Raw genomic sequence first — 5,917 nt, 5'->3', positions numbered from 1 at the left:
TGACGAGACCCACAGTTCATCATCGTGATTGAGGACCTTTCAGCAGTGACTAGCGTGTCCAAGTTCTTTCCTTCCAATGTAACGGATGTGGAAGTTGTGAGTCGGACTTGGTGCGGACGTCACAGTGCGGCTCTAGTGCTTTACAGTGTCTCTTTAAATAGGCCCAGTCCCCCGGCTGTATACAATGTCCTCCTATCACTTAGGATCTGGAATGAAATCATAAACATATTTATACATCTGCGTGAGCTGTTTCTCCAGAGCTCCCACATAACCGGTGAGGTCAGAGGGCAATGGGCAGGCGCTCAGTCCATGGTTTATGGGTTTCAGCCATGATCTTCTGGATTTTTAACTTAAAAGTCCCATTTCACCTTTCTACCTTCCCACTGCTCTGGGGATATGGGGTGTGAAAAGCTGCTCTGTGCCCAGGACATGCATGATTTCTTGGAGTACCTCTCCAGTAAAGTGAGTTCCTCTATCACTTTCTATTGTCTCAGGGAGCCCATATCTACATACCACTTCTGAGAGCCATCTTTTACTTTTGCTGTGGCCTACGTTACTGGCCACGCCTCAGGCCACCCAGAGAACAGATCTACACAGACCGGTACATGTTCACACTGTCCAACCTTTGGTAACTGAGTCAATCTGCAATCGCTGATACGGGTAGGCCGCCTTTACCATATGCCTTTTTGCAACCCGCACAGTTTTGCCTATGTTATGGCAGACACATATCCTGCACCTCTGGACAAATCTGGCAACAGCACTTGCTGAACCCCCGGGGGTACCCACCATTTGGTCACCATTGCACTCATTCCTTCTCTTGACACCTGCATTGGTCCGTGCATTAGTTGGGTTATCATGGGGAAGAGGACTCTGGGTAGGCACATCCTGTTACCCACCTTCCATATTCCATCCTCCCCTTCACTGGCACCTTTTGTCTGCCAATGTCCTTTTTCCTCTTATGTGGCTTGACTTTGTAGTCTACTTAATATTATCATGTCTATGGGACCAGATACTATGCTGGTCAAGAATACTACGTCCTCCTCTATGAGGGACATGAGAGCCGCAGCTTTTGCAGCCTTGTCTACTAGTCTGTTTCCCCTCGCTTCGGGGGCAGCTTGCACTTTAGTAAGAGCTTGCACTTTGCATATACCTGCCTGCTTTGGCAGTGTCAGAGCCTCAGTTCTCTCACACTCTCAACATTATGAGTTTACCCGTGGATCCAGCAAAATCTCTGCTCCTCCAGATTAGGCCAAAATCATGTGCAATACCAAAAGCATATCTAGAGTCAGTATATATATATATTTGCGGTTTTACCTTCAGCCAGTCTACACACCTCAGCGAGTACCTTCACCTCCACCTCCTGTGCTGACACGGAGGATGGGAGTGGTTGTTACTTTATTACCTCTGTTTCAGTAGTGACAGTATATACCCAGTCTTGTAGCCTCCTTAATGGTGGTACCTGGAACCATCTACAAGAGAAACTCAAAAACTGGATTAGATATTGGATCCTCTATTACATTTTCTAATGTTTTTTATCTCTGTTGTCATTCAAGACAATTATGTTGGTGACCTGTGTACTGGGGAATTAAATGTGCTGAGAAATCAACTTCCCACCAGGCTGGAAATTCACTCTCTGCTATTTCCTGCGACTTATCCCATTCCCTCAAGTCTCCCATTGACAATATATCCTTCTCTTCCTCCTCTGTTGAACCCTGCTGAAGCAATGTAGTAGGGTTTAACACTGTAGCACTGTACATCAATGTATGGTTCGGTTAGATGGGGTGATGAGACTGGTCTTATACTTTGTAGACATGTGCTTAGTGTGTGCTTGATGAAGAATCTCACTAGCAGCATGGGGCACCCTGAGAACTAGAGGCTAATCTTAGCACTGTGTCTGTTGTCTTGTCTTTGAGTAGAGCAGCTGCTGCTACTACACAGATACAAGACGGAAGGTACAAAGTTGTTGTTTTTTGCATTGTTAGGGAGAGGGGCTTATTATAAGGACATACACATTTCTTCAGTACCCCGGCCTCCAAAGACTGTCTTATCTGGTTATCCATACTTTTCAACTGTGGGAGGCTCGGAGGGCACTGCTTCAACTGAGGTTTGGGGCTGTTTGCAAACAATTATAAAAGTCACAGGGGCCACAGACATGCGTCCTACATCTGTTTACCCTGTGCGCAGAAGGAGGACAGGACCGTCCTTAATATGCCTGAGGTGTGGGGTCCTCCTAGTGCAATCCCCATAGAGGGCAGCACAAATAAAATTTAGCATATCATCAGTAACTTCAATCTGTAAATCAGACATATTGAATGACAACCTGAATTGCTGCAAGGATGTCAGAAACTATAAGATTGACTGGACAGGAATCTGACACCATAAACGTGACAACAAGCTCTTGTGAATGCTGTAATCTTATTTGCATTTTCATTTCATAAAATATATTCCCAATATGTGTGTGTGTGTGTGTGTGTGTGTGTGTGTGTGTGTGTGTGTGTAACCTGAGGATACTCTTATAATTAAATGATAGAGCTTTGCAAAATAGCAAAATACTTGTTTCCTTAATTAGTATATGTCAATTATTAAATAAACCACTCTATTAACACAAATGATGAAACATATTGTGCACTATATGTGTCATCATATGCCAATAGAAACTTGTTATTATCAAATAATAATAAACTAAAATGTAACAATGACATATAAAAATCTTTCTTGTCAAATCACTTCTCATGGGGTGATTTCAAAGAAACCATTTCCCTTTAAAAAAAAGTTCATCACTCACAATACCAGCTGTTACCAGACACTCAGTACTGAGAATCCAATCTCACACATTATATACCTTTTGTGTGTGACCTTATGTAAAACAAGTATATAACTAGAATGACTGTGTATAAACTCCTATTCTATTATTATTCATCCAATGACCTATAATCTTCATTTAGTAAACTGCATCATATTAAATGTAAATATGAATGAAGTTTTTCATTGTGGTCGACATATAAAACACATATAACGTAACATATGACATATAAACATAAAACATATAATACTCAATCCTGTGATTTTATCAGTTTTTTTTTCTTTCTTTTTTAATCTTTAAGTTACAGTTCTTATTTTGCACTTTCTGCAGACACAGCTATACTACAGATAACAGAGAATGTAGCATTAACCCCTTACTAGCTAAAACTTATGAGCTACATCGTCAAAATGTCACCATGTGCTCCTGTCAGTCAATGACCAAGCATCCTCACGTTAACACATGTTATTCTCTTATCATTAGTTCTATTAGTCTAACACGGTTACTATAGATTAACAATAAATCTTGTTAGACATTCCATGCAATTATTAAAATGACTGTTAAATAAACCAAAAACGAAAAAGATTTACAGTAAAGTTTAAAATGTTTTGGAAAACTCCTATAACGAGAGGAAATTTCATTAGTGACAATATAGGACAGATGATATACAGTATATTCCAACAACCAGATCTGGATAGAAATACATAAGAATTTTCACTTTATCAATCTCACTTCTTCTACAATCCGGGTCATTACACTTAAAATGATCCTATTGGCTTTAACTCTATTTCTAGCCAATTCCTAATCCACGTCTATCTCTCTATCAATAATCCCTGAACATTTCACCCAATGTTTCCTTTTTAAGAAGTGAAGAATTGATTCATTTATGAATTCTGATGACGCCTTACTCTCTATGTATGGCTAATAACTGATCGCATGTCACCCCTGGAAACCTCTTGTTTCTGTAAACCTTTGGTTTATAAAGCTGTACATAGAAGAATTATAGTTGGCACATTCTTTTCTACTGGAATGTCTCCATCTATAGAAATAGATGGTGGTTAATTCTTACTGATAACTGACAACTGTGTTTCCATGTGGTTTTTTTTTCCTATTTCTGGTGCATTCAATCACTTCTATCTGTTCTCGGTGCAACTTTGTCTATTAATCCAGGGCCCATCATCTATCAAGAAATCATCCCTTCTAGTATAACTGAAAACTACCTGCTTGGGCATTCCCGTTTCTTTTTTTTTAAATTTTTTTTTTTTCTCCAGGTTCATTTACTGCCCCTTCCCCACATTGGTTTTTAACAATATCTGCTGTTTTACCACACCCTGTACCTTGGGTGTTATGCCCCAATTCCCGGCTGGCCAGCACTTCACCTTGGGCATACTTCGATCCAGATTTCCCCATGCCCTCTGCTAAATCCCAGACTTACTAATGTAGCCACCCTTATCCTGACTTTTTCTCAATGGCTTTTGCTGTGTGATGTCACGCTGCAGCAAGTTATCAGAGTCAAGACAAACCTGGCCACATCTGTACTAACTCTTCAGTCTATTTTCCTGGCCTACTTAACCCTTCAGCCTACATTTAGTCTGTCATGGGGGTTCCCTATGCACTTCTGCTGATCAGTAGGGCAACCACGTATATCTGATCGGCTTCCTAAACAGCAGCCAAACTATCTTACTGTCTCAGGCGCCCATGGATATTCTATAAACTTTCTAGTTACAGAGATGTTACTTAATAATCAGCAACTCATTCAGATCGGGCGTCCGAGGATTAGCCTACATACGTACTCTTACTTCCGGCCAGGTACGCCTCCTATGGGTCACAGTCTGGATACGCGAAAGTCCTAACAATCACTTGGGCGGGGATGGTTACCCGTCACTTCTGCAAGGATCAATTTGCAACCTGATCTTAATACACACTAAACCCAGGGGCCGGAGGGAATACTTCGGACAGGCCGTTTAGTGTTTTCTCGGTATTTGGTTGTTTCTGTATGTTTTAGGATCAGAAAACAAACGCTCCCTTATCTCAGCCTCTCACAGATCCACTCACAGATTAATTTCTACTCACACGCCTATTCCTATAATTCATACATACAACTCATAGACAAATGGTGTTCATGGTTCCCAAATAGTCAAAAGAGACAATACCTGGACGGCAGCTAAAACAAGAGAGAAGTGCACAGTAAGAATAACATTTCTTACTCACCGGTTTTGTGTGCAGTTCTCCGTTATCTTAGCCGTCATCCACCTTCGATTGTCGCCTTCGATCTGTGTTGAGAATCCCGGACGAGCCCCCAAGTACTGTCGCTGCAGAATTTACATTGTCCATTAACGTTGGACATTTACTGCATTTGTCTATGAGTTCCAAATTAATGAATGCTCTCTCAATGGTGGATCTGAGAGAGGCCGGCCGGAGAGAGACCATGACACGCAGCTTCAGTGTTCAAACAGTCTCTGCCATGGGGGGCAGATGCATCTTTATTTATAATGAAGAGAGAGAGAAGGTGTTACCCTCATGCTTACACATATACATACCACATATGGTAAAACATAGAGTTCCAAGCTTATCTTAACATATGTATTTAGTTAAAATGGATTGCAAGTGTTTTTGGGTTTTGTCATGTCAGCCCTTGTATCAGCTGATTACAAGGTCATTAGGTCATGTAGCCGAAGTCTTAGAATAGAATACTCATCCCCCTCTGTAGGCTGTTTCAGAGTTACAACTGTCCATCATGTAAAGCAATATATGTTCACACAAAGATAATTAAAAATATTTTTGACACATTTTACGGTGTTTTAAAGGAGGATCTCTACTCCCTTTTTACACAAGTTTTTAGATCAAAAGCCCTCCCGGGGTCCTGGAAGAAAGGTGAAGTGTCCCTAATACATGAAAAGGGGGACAAAACTGATATAAAAAACTGGAGGCCTATCACTTTTCTGAATTGCGATTATAAAATCATGGCAAAAATATGCGCGAATAGATTGAAAGCAGTGATAGGCCAAATTATACATTCAAACCAGGTGTGCGGGATACCCGGGAGGAGCATATGGGACAATTTGAACCTTTTAAAGGATGTGATCAATGACACAAAAGAGAGAAAATGAAAACTGG

Source organism: Rhinoderma darwinii, unplaced genomic scaffold (assembly GCF_050947455.1).
Source record: "Rhinoderma darwinii isolate aRhiDar2 unplaced genomic scaffold, aRhiDar2.hap1 Scaffold_1032, whole genome shotgun sequence".
Classification (NCBI taxonomy): domain Eukaryota; kingdom Metazoa; phylum Chordata; class Amphibia; order Anura; family Rhinodermatidae; genus Rhinoderma; species Rhinoderma darwinii.
The sequence above is the reverse complement of the archived record's forward strand: the minus strand, read 5'-3'. Positions refer to the sequence as shown.